Source organism: Nycticebus coucang, chromosome 1, assembly GCF_027406575.1.
Source record: "Nycticebus coucang isolate mNycCou1 chromosome 1, mNycCou1.pri, whole genome shotgun sequence".
NCBI lineage: Eukaryota > Metazoa > Chordata > Mammalia > Primates > Lorisidae > Nycticebus > Nycticebus coucang.
The window spans coordinates 59,036,176-59,047,578 of record NC_069780.1 but is presented as its reverse complement, the minus strand read 5'-3'; the positions used below and the strand labels follow the sequence as shown (position 1 = coordinate 59,047,578).

Genomic DNA, 11,403 nt, shown 5'->3' with positions numbered 1-11,403 from the left:
TTCCCAGGTATATCATCAGCAAAAACTGATATTTCGACCTCTTCATTCTTAATTTGGATAAATTTACTTTATTTCTCTTGCCTGATTGACCTGGCCAGGACTTCAGCACTATGTTGAATAGAAGTAGTGAAAATGGGCATGCTGGTGTTGTTTCAGTTCTTAGTGGGAACATTTGTGGCTTTTCCCCAGTCAGTATGATATTGGCTGTGGGTTTCACATGTTTCACTTGTATAATTTAGGGGTATATTCTTTCTATACCTAATTTGTTGAGTTTTTTATTTTTTCCACAAAAGGGTGCTGAATCTTATCAAATACTTTTTTTGCATCTATTGAGATGATAATATGATCTTTATTTTTGCTTCTATTTATGTGGTGAGTCACATTTATTGACAGAACAAATAGGCAACCTACAGAAAGGGTAAAAATATTCACAAGTTATACATCCAAATAACCAGAATGTACAAAGAACTCAGGCAAATCAGCAAGAATAAAATCAAACAGTGCCATCAAGGAGTAGGCAAAATACATGAAGAGAAACTTTTCAAAAGAAGATAAATAGCCAACAAATATATTAAATAATGTTCAACATCACTAATCATCATGTAATAAGATAACACCTTATCCCTGATATATTGGCTTTTATTAAAAAGTCCAAAAATAATAGATGCTAGTGTAGATGGAGAGAGAAAAGAACACTTTTACAATGTTGGTGGGACTGCAAATTAGTACAACCTCTATGGAAAAGAGTATGAAAATACTAAAAAAAACAAAATTAGAGCTGGCATTTCCTGATCCAAGAATCTCACTATTGGGTATTTACTCAAAGGAAAAGGAGTTATTTTATCAAAAGACACTGTACTCAAACAGTTATGCAGCACAATTCAGAACTGCAAGGATGTGGAATCAGACTATGTGGCCATTAATTCATGAATGGATTAACAAATGTGGTGTGTGTGTGTGTGTGTGTGTGTGTGTGTGTGTGTGTGTGTGTGTCATGGAATACCACTCGGCCATGAAGAAGGATGACTTAATGCCTTTTTCAACAATTTGAGTGGAACTGAAAACAATTATACTAAATGAACTATCTAAATAATGGAAAAATAAACACCACATGTACTCACCATTAAACTGAGACTAACTTAAGAGCACACATGTGCTTAAAGGAAAGTAAAACATAATAGAAATCAGGCAAGGGGGAAAGGATGGGCAAAAATCCATCTAATGGGTCCAGTGAGCACTGTCTGGGTGATGGGCCCTCTTATAACCATGATTTAAGCATTATAAAAGTTATCCATTTAACCAAAAGTATTTGTACCCCCATAATACTTTGAAATAAAAAAGAAAAAAGAACCTAAGAAGAAAAGAAAAAATTGACAAATTCTAACGTTTATTCATGACAAAATTTCTCAAACTTGGAATAAAGGGGTACTCAACTTAAACAAAGAATCTACACAGAAAATAGAGCCATGATCTTATTTGATGATAAAAAAATGAAATGTATTTTCCTTTAAGATCAGGAAGAGGGAAGGATATCCTCTTTCACCCCTATATTCAACATTGTATTGGAAAACTTAGTACAGTAAGTCATCTAAAGAGTGAAATACAGATTGGGATTGGAAAAATAAAACTGCCTTCGTTCTCAGATGAAATGACTTTCTATGTAGAAAATTAAAAAAAAAAAACAAACAATAAACCCCTGGAACTATAATAATATTAATAGTTGTAGGTTCTCGAAGCTACTAATTATTCCACTCTCTTTGATTTTTCTGTGTCAGTTGTTTCTGGACTTATAATGACTCTTGTGTCTGCAGCTGTATTCCACTTGTTACACGGAACTGTGGTAAGGTGATTAAAGGTAGAGCAGGGGAAGTAACCTTTTATCTTGTGATTAAACTCAGGTTTTTAGTTTTATTTTTTTCCACGTTAGGTGAACTAGAAAGCCTAGAAGAGGCTGGTATTGGTGAAATGCCTTTTTCTCACTTGTTATACAGCCTTGATAAAGTCTTTTCTTCTGGAGCATAGAGCTCTGTTACTGCACATGCTCTTAGATTATTTCAGAATAGTTACATTTCCTCTACTGTTGTCAGAGCCGGAAGGTCATCTTTCTCGGCTGTCCCACTGTGAGAAATTAGGGGAGGGAACGTTCTTAGAGGTAAATCCCACAAACACGTTTGGGCTTTTCTGAGAGTTCATCTCCCAGGGTTCTCTCACTTTCACGTGAATCCATAGTCAGATTTTGTATTTAATTAAAATTACCATTAAATATCCTATCAGTTTCTGGCTCCAGTAGTTTCTGTTCTGCATTCATCTCTCTCTCCAGATGTCACAGTGTCTTTTTGCCCTAGCCACTCAAATTGGGTTCAATAACAGTCTCTGGTTTTCAGTTTATTCATCTTTTTGTTGTTGTTAGAGGGCAAGAGTGATGATTCCCAGAGTGTTTTTTATACGTCAGCACTGAAGCCAGAAATTCTATAGTATGATTATTCCCATCTTTTAGCATACTTTGATATATTCCACTTTAGAAGTACATTTCCCCTATATTTTTACAGATCTTCACAGTGGAAGAAAAAATGAAGTTATAGAGACAAATGTACATTTGAATTTTTTGAACCTACATAATATTCTCTAGCCTAAGGGAATGAATAGGTCAGTGTATCAATACCACATCTTATAACGGAAACATTTGAGGGAAATTTGTATCCTTTTGAATGTGTTGCTATTAACAGACTTGATAAACATTCTTTGGTGGAATACTGTTGTGCATGGTGAATTCTTCAATATGATATTTCCAGTTACAAAGTGACTGGCAAAGTACACGTCAAATGGCGACTCCCCCCACAGTGAATGAACACTGACTTAGTGCACTACATGTCGGCATCTTATCAAGGGACTTCAATTCTTTTATAAACACTTCTTGCATTGCATTTTTTTAATTTTTTTTTATTTTTTAATTTTTTTTTTTTTTTTGTAGAGACAGAGTTTCACTTTATGGCCCTCGGTAGAGTGCCATGGCGTCACACAGCTCACAGCAACCTCCAACTCCTGGGCTTAGGCGATTCTCCTGCCTCAGCCTCCCGAGTAGCTGGGACTTGCATTGCATTTTTAAAAGAGATTCCATCATAAGGAAAAACCTGGATTTGATTCTCCCAAATTACTCTATCGAATCTAATTGGGCAAGTGTTAGTCTTGGTTAATTTAAGCTTGAAACTCTGTAATAATTATTCCTGGCATTTTGGATGGGCTGAAACCACTAATGTTACAGTTGATCATGTGAAACCTCTTTCTGTCCCCAAAAGCTATATGACACATAATTATTTTAAGTGTTTAAAATTTAAATTACTGTTATTTTAGAATTTTATGAAACTCCTTGTGATAATTAGAGATATGTCAAGAGCAAAATGATTTCCTATCTAACTCTGGGAACTGAATGAGACAAGCAGGTAAGGCTAAATGACAGCGCCTCATTTCTCTGCTTCTGCAAATTTCCTGAATATATCCTTTGTGCATCTTGGAGGTAGGCTTCGGCAATGTCAAACTAAAGTTTGTATGTAATGTTTGTACACGAAATTGGACTTTCACAGGGAAAGAAAAAACAGAGAGAGGGAATTTTGAGATCCAAACTATCGGAAAACTTGCTCCGCATATAAATGATCTCAGATACCCAGATTTTGATCCTTATCTATCATTTACCAGTGTGACTTTGGGTAACTTAATTAGCCTGTGCCATTTTGAAATTGAGAGACCACATCACTTCATGATTTTTCTAAGAGCTGGATTAATATGTACACATAAATTGATGTGCACAGATTATGAAACTGTTCATACATATAGGTGTTTTCTAATGTTATGGTTTTTATGTAATAATTCACAAAACATACTCTCAAACACATATCATAACTTATTTACAAAGAGTTCCATAGAAAAGAATTGTATTCCATGTTAAAAAATAACTTCAATAAAGCAATTTTATTTTAGGATGTGTCAAAACAAATATTGCAAATCACTACATGGACAACAAAATCAGTTTTATAATTTATTCCTTTCACTCTTCTATACACAGTGATCTTTATTTTTTACTTTTCGTTTACTTTACGACCCACTTACTTTGAATGTATGATACATCCTGATATTTTATTTGATAAAAATTAAAATATCCAGCAATTAAAATGAGTCATATTCCCTCTGATATTTTTGCATTTTTATTTAGTAGGCAGACTCAAATTACGAATCTAATTAAATTTTTCCTACAATACCATTCAAACCACATAGCAGGAAAGGTAAACCCATCAGATGATGTTAGATAAGTTAGCTATCATGAGACCTAGATTAGAAATGGCTTTTTATTCTATGTTGTTGTATCAGAGTAATGTTCAATGTGCATTGGATTTAAGATATAATTTTATCTTGTAGGGTTTTTAAGTTTCCACTTTCCATATATATCTTCTCCTTAATCAGGTGTATTTTTCATCTACTCACTTTAGAGGATCTGGAATGTTTGTTACTGGTTTTTTCAGTCTTCTAGTAAGGTATCTAAAATGAAGAATAAAACAGAAGTTTTGTCCAGTGACTTAGACTCTTGTGGGTGAGCTATTGTCTTCTGTCAATACTTATTGAAAAACAATACACTGATTAGGAAATGAATGCTAATTTTCTTTCCCATTGCAGGTTGGTAACAAATTTGGTTTTATTGTTTTTCTGTCATCCTTTGAGAAAGATAACTTTTGTGATCATTCGTGTAATAAAATCATCAGGCTTCCTTAATAATGGTAAATCTGCTTGGGAAGGCAATGCATTCTTATGTTTTCATATTTTGAAAGATGATAAATCAGGAACATGATAGCTTGAAATAACAAAACTGCATATGCTGGAAGCTTATTCATGGAATTCTTGCTTCATAGTGCAGTTAATATACATCCCCAACTGGTAATAAGGCACTCTTGATTAAGGATAGATCTATTTGATGACTTGTGAGGAAGAGAATATATATAGGCTATTTCTGACCACAAAGGATCTCTGTAAGATGTTTTTAAGGAAGTATACAGGCCATAGGAAAGAAAGTACATAGATCATTGGTTGCTAACCTGGATGCCAGCCAGAATGAATGTGAAATCATCTGGGGTGTTTATAATACTAAAGTTAGAGATCTACTTAAAAAGATTCCTTTGATCAGATCTGAATCAGATTTGGAACTGGGATTTTAAAAATTATTCTTATACATAGCCAGTAAGTAAGGAAAACCAGTGGATTGGAAATCTAATCTTTATATGTTGGATATGGCCCTTTAGATTGATTTCTCTGACTTTGAATTCAGAACTGAAGAATTTTATTCCCTAGCAGCATTCTTTGAAAGATGCTATGGTTTGAGTGTTTGTTCCCTTCCAAACACATGTTGAAATTTAATTGCCATTTAAGTGTATTAAGATGTGGGGCTTTTCAGCGGTGACTGGGCCAGAAGAGCTTTGTCCTCACCAAGGTTTAATGTCAATACCACAGGAGTGGGTTTGTTATCATGGAAGCAGTTTCCTTATAAAAGAACAAGTTCCACCTCTCCCTCTTGCTTTCTCACAGCCTCTGTTTTTCTACTATGCCATGACTTCCACCATGTTATGACAGCAAGCAAACCCTTGCAGGATGCTGGACTTCTGATCTCAGACTTCTCGGCCTCTAGGATGGTAAGAAATACATTTGTGTTCATTATAAGTTACCCAGCTTGTGGTATTCTGTTATAGCAGCACAAAACAGACTAAGACAATAGAGAACAGTAACAAAGAACAATGCTGAAACTGCTTATTACCCTAATATAAAGGCTGAAGTTTGTTTTTTCTCTCCATGAGCCCAGCTTTATTTTTGAAGCAGAAAAATTTCTGTAGTTAACCCTATTATTAACAGCCACTGTGATTTGCTGACAGAGTCTAACACTTGCTGGGTCAAATGGTGTTTGAAGAAGACTTTTTCATTTATTTTTTCTGCTTGAACTCTTCATGATGAATTTAATGTACCAAATGGAAATAAAATACCATGTGCTCTGACTGATGAATCATTTCACTATGCATTTCTCGTAGTGATCCTTTTTAAAAAAGTTATGAAGCATTTTCTTAATCATAGAGCTTTTAGAAGTTAAAAATCAAATATTTTCTTTGAACATTAATTTATTAAAGCAGTTAATATATGCACCTATATTCCTGAACTTATATATTTATTTCTAAATAATGCATACTATTTAATTTATTTGTAACTTAATCTTAGTTCCCAGAGTATGTAAGTGTTATACAGGTGATACACATATATACTATGAAATCTTTAATTCTCTGATAGGAGTAATTATGCAAACTAATTGTGCAGTGTCTTATTGGTTCACTTTTTTCTTTGAGTTGTATTTATAAGTTAATTTTATAACCACTGATAAAATATTGGCAGAAGTAAGACTATTTCTAATGATTTTATTTCTATTTCAAAACCCCCCCAAACCATCAAATATATTTACAAAAATTGTGACATATTTTAAATATGTATTTGTAAATTTATATTTAAAAATTAAAAGCTATGGGGCGGCGCCTGTGGCTCAGTCGGTAAGGCTCCGGCCCCATATAAGGAGGGTGGCAGGTTCAAACCCGACCCCGGCCAAACTGCAACCAAAAAATAGCCGGGCGTTGTGGCAGGCGCCTGTAGTCCCAGCCACTCGGGAGGCTGAGGCAAGAGAATGGCTTAAGCCCAGGAGTTGGAGGTTGCTGTGAGCTGTGTGAGGCCACGGCACTCTACCGAGGGCCATAAAGTGAGACTCTGTCTCTACAAAAAAAAAAAAAAATTAAAAGCTATGCAATCTAATTGTGCTATCCATAAAGTAGTTATGAAATTTGTGAAAAAGTCAATCTTTGGCTTCTCTCCATTACACTGGAAGAAGAAGAGTTGTAGAGTTGTCCTGGGCCCCATATTAAATACATAAAAACTAGCACAAACTGATGAGGAAAAAAAAAAAAAAGTCAGTGTGTAATTTCCATGATATCCTCCACCAGAGATAAGTGAAAACATCCTCACGTAATCTTCACGTGGCCTGCAGGCAGTGGATTGGACATTTGGACATACTATAACAGATCCAATTTTGAATTAATATTTTAATATCAGTTTAAAATATTTTTTTCAAAGTTTAACTGCATACATTTTTTGGAGGTAGTATCAAACTTAAGTTGATGGCATAAAATAATAGGAGGCACAGAACTCATAACTCTTTTACCTCACAACTTCAAACCCAGAATATGCCTTGCATTTAAACATCAAAATCAGCTCAGTTGTCCATATTTTTGTAAGTGGTTCTATGATGGGCTTTCCTGAACTGTACACTAGCAATAAAAAATATATTGTAGTCTTTTGGAAATATAATATAATTCACTCTACTCCTCTGTTCTTTGAAAATGTGGGGGGAAATTTTTTCAGAAGCCTAAAGATATATAATGTAATCAGTACATAGAAAGACTTAATGTAAGAAATTATGTTTGGACGTATGTTCATGACTTACTCTACCAAGTATCCCTTTCTCAAATGTCTTACTATTTTTGTTGTGTGTATAGCCCACTTTTGTAATGCCTGTCCCTTTTATTTTGTAATATATGTGCTTTATATTCTTATCTAAATTTTAAATTACTACGGCTGCTGAAAGATCTTGCTGCAGTTGTTTTAAGCTCTACAGGTTCTAATAATAAAGGACAATAATATGTTTTTGAGATGTGGCATCTCCATTGGCCCTTTTTGTGTCACTTAATTTTTAGTCACTGTGGTCAAATCTTTTACTATACCATGTCAATAGGGACCTTACTATATCGTTACTTGCTACAGCCTTTGAGTGGTTATTGCTAAATAACCTTTGGCTGGACAGGCTACATGTTTTTCCCATCTTTCCTTGTAATCCACAGGATGAGCTTATACAACCCTATTTTTATTAGATTCAATTGTAAGAGATAAACCCATGGGAGATTGGGCAACTAAATCTGGCATTCATTTAAGCACAGGAATTTAATCTTATTCTACATTGCAATTACATGCATACTTTTTTATGATAAGCAACAGTATTTTCTAGAATGATACTGTCCATAAACCAATGGAGCCATTTAACATGTCACATTTCACTTGATATGTGTTTTAAGTGTAAAATGAACAGTAGATTTTGAAGACAATTTAAAAAAAGTTTGAAAACATTTTTATTTTAATTTCATGTCACAATTGTAATATGTGGAATATGTTGAGTTAAATTAAGTATATTATTAACATTAATTTCAATTTTTTCTTTTTAAATTTTCAGTGTGGCTCATTTATAAAATAAATTCCATTATATTCAATGGACAGTGGTGTTCTAGCACGATAATATGCATGAGATACTTAAAAACATAAATAAACATAAATATGTGTATCATTTTTATTAAATCTTATACATTTATTTTCAACACTAAAGTGAGTCAATAGTAGATATTAATATATTCATTCCATAAAACATCTGGGTTTTAAGTGTTAACAGTAGGTCCTTTATATATCAATATTAAATTTCTGCCAGTGCAAAATGGTCAGGAGGTTAGATCAATTCAATCTCAGTGTCATCTGTGAATTATTCATTCTTCTGTGCCCACATTTCAATCTTACAGCCCTCCCAGCTCCCAAGGTTCAAGCATTCATGATCTCTTAGATAATATTGCACAATCTTCTAAATTATCTCTTTCTTCCAATATTTTCTCAATCGACTGTGTTCCAAACATCTGTAAGATTTTTTAAAACAAAATATAGATCTGATTATGATTAATAAACAAACATAATTTATAATAGCCTCCAAATAAAGTACAAATTCCATCCTATTTTCAAATACGTCATTCTTTCCCTTTCCAACTTCTCTGTTGTCACATGCCACACATGGGTACAACTAAGTTGAAATATTTGCAAGAAAAACTTTGTGATTAAAAAAACTTGGTTTTAAATTTGCTTTGGTGTTTGAGGTATGACCCATCACTTAAGTCTCTCCACGACTTCGGGAAGATTACTTTAAGTCCATAAAATAAAGATTGTAATATGAACTGACACACGGTGATATTGTAAAATGCATAGTGTATTCAAAGGAATCCAAACTTTAGGCTTCTCTGTGCCACACTGGAATAAAAGTTGTCTTGGATCACACATTAAATACACAAACAATAATGAAAGCTGATGAGCAGATACAAAACATTTGTGAATAAATTTCAAGATATTCGTCACCACAGATAAGCAAAAAGTCCTCAAAAAATCAACAGGCGGCCTACTGGCCACAGGTTCGACGCTCATGTATACTTTCTTATTGCTTAATATGTGTTAGCTTTTATGTTATTAACCGAACTGAGTCCCCCCCCCCAAAAAATGATACATTTAAGTTCTAACCCTCAGCACTTCAGAATATGATCTTATTTGTAAATAGAGTGGTTATGTTACATATGTAGTTAGTTAAGAGAAGTTCCTTATACTACAGTAAGATGTGACTTCAATCCAATGTGAATGGTGTTTTTGTAAGAAGACAGAGAGACAGAGATAATGTCATGTGAAGGCACAGATTAAATCCATGAAACGCTAAAGATTACCTGAGCTGTCACCAGGAGATTGGCAGATAACCCTCAGAAAGTGCAAACTCCCTGTACTGACACCTTGATTTCAGACTTCTAGATTCCAGAAAATGTGAGAATAAATGTCTGTTGTTTTAAGCCACCCATTCTGTGGTACTTTATCACAGCCAGAGGACATGGGTCATTTTATCTCAGGTTTTATTGCTAATATTCTTTTATTTTAGTTCCTTTGCTCCCGCTGGACTAGCTGTGTTTTTTAGTGACTAACTCCTATTTCTGCTTTAAGCTTAATTCTCTAATATACATGTGTCTGTATCTTTATCCTACACTCCATGTTCTTAGCTGCTAATTCATATATATTTATATTACATTCCTTACCATAATTTGATATTATTGTTTCCTTATGAAGATTCTCCTTTACTGGCATGTGAACTCCAAATATCTAGAATTTATCTTCTGGCTTTGGATTCCTTGTTTCTATTGTGTACCTCACAGTGCCTTGCCCATAGAAGAATGTCTTAGAAAGTATTTGAATTAGAAAGTTTCATTGTTTATTTTAGTAACTGTGACTATAACTAAATTATCATTTCTATAATTTCCTTGTAATACTAATTCTAAAATTTATAAATATTTAAAACTTATAATAAAACATGTTTAACACATATGCTAACTAAATTTATTTTTCTATAATGACCTGCAATTTGTGAGACTAGAAGCTAGACATATATATATTTTTTTTTCTTTTTTTTTGAGACAGAGTCTCAAGCTGTTGCCCTGGGTAGAGTGCCATGGGGTCACAGCTCACAACAATCTCAAACACTTGGGCTTAAGCGATTCTCTTGCCTAAGCCTTCCAAGTAGCTGTGACTACAGGTACATGCCACAACGCCCGGCTATATTTTGGTTGTAGTTGTCACTGCTGTTTGGTGGGCCCAGGCTGGATTCAAACCCGCCAGCTCCAGTGTATGTGTCTGGCGCCGTAGCCACTTGAGCTATAGGCTCCAAGCTGAAACCAGACATATTAAGTCATTAAAATTTTCACATTAAATGATTTTTTTGTCAGAATATTTATTTTCAAATTATAAAATGTCAAATTCCTAATGATTTCCCTCTTAAATATATACATATTGCTACTCTTCTTGATAATTTGACACTTTTAGCCTAATATAAGGCCTTCTTTGTCTACTGTGACAATTTGATTTAATGTCTATTTTGTGTGAGGTATGGAGAGCTACCCTTGCTCTTTTTTACTTACAGTTTGCGTAGAATATCTTTCTCCATCCCTTCATTTTCACCTTATGTGTGTCCTTAAAGCGAAAATGAGTCTCTTGTAGGCAGGCTGAAGATAACTGGACTTTGGATGTTTGTTGAGATTTTTTTTAGGGGAGAGCACGAACGCAGTCCCCCACTACCACAAATTATGCAGTCGAGTTTCCCACATTTGGGGAAATCGCAGGGGCCAGAACATCCGGAGGGCAATGGATAAACCTCTCCCTAGGAAAACCACCTTCGGGATCATGGTATCTCCCCTGACAGGTAAGTATTTTTTGTTTAGTTCTTTGTTTGTTTGTTTTAATACATTTAGTAACTCTGTCTTTTTTACTAGAGAATATATTACATTATATTTGAAATAATTATTGATAGCTAAGGGCTTATCCTGCTATTTTACAGCTGATTTTTCTGCTATATTGTAGTTCTTGGTTTCTGTCTCCCTTTGTGACATGATTCTTTTATCTTTTGCATCCCTACTACAAGTATTTTGTTCTATATGTTGTTATTGTAAGCCTTAAATCACCATCTTTTAGTTATAAAAATTGATGACAACTGAAGCTGGT

The 11,403-nt window shown here is 34.1% G+C and overlaps 1 non-coding gene across 1 annotated transcript; it reads right to left on the bottom strand.

The window, feature by feature from the left end:
* Positions 1 to 10,948: 10,948 nt before the first annotated feature.
* On the bottom strand, positions 10,949 to 11,112 carry LOC128591607 (U1 spliceosomal RNA). The gene has a single exon (XR_008381593.1). It is a non-coding gene; the product is annotated as a U1 spliceosomal RNA (small nuclear RNA).
* Between the last annotated feature and the right edge of the window lie 291 nt (positions 11,113 to 11,403).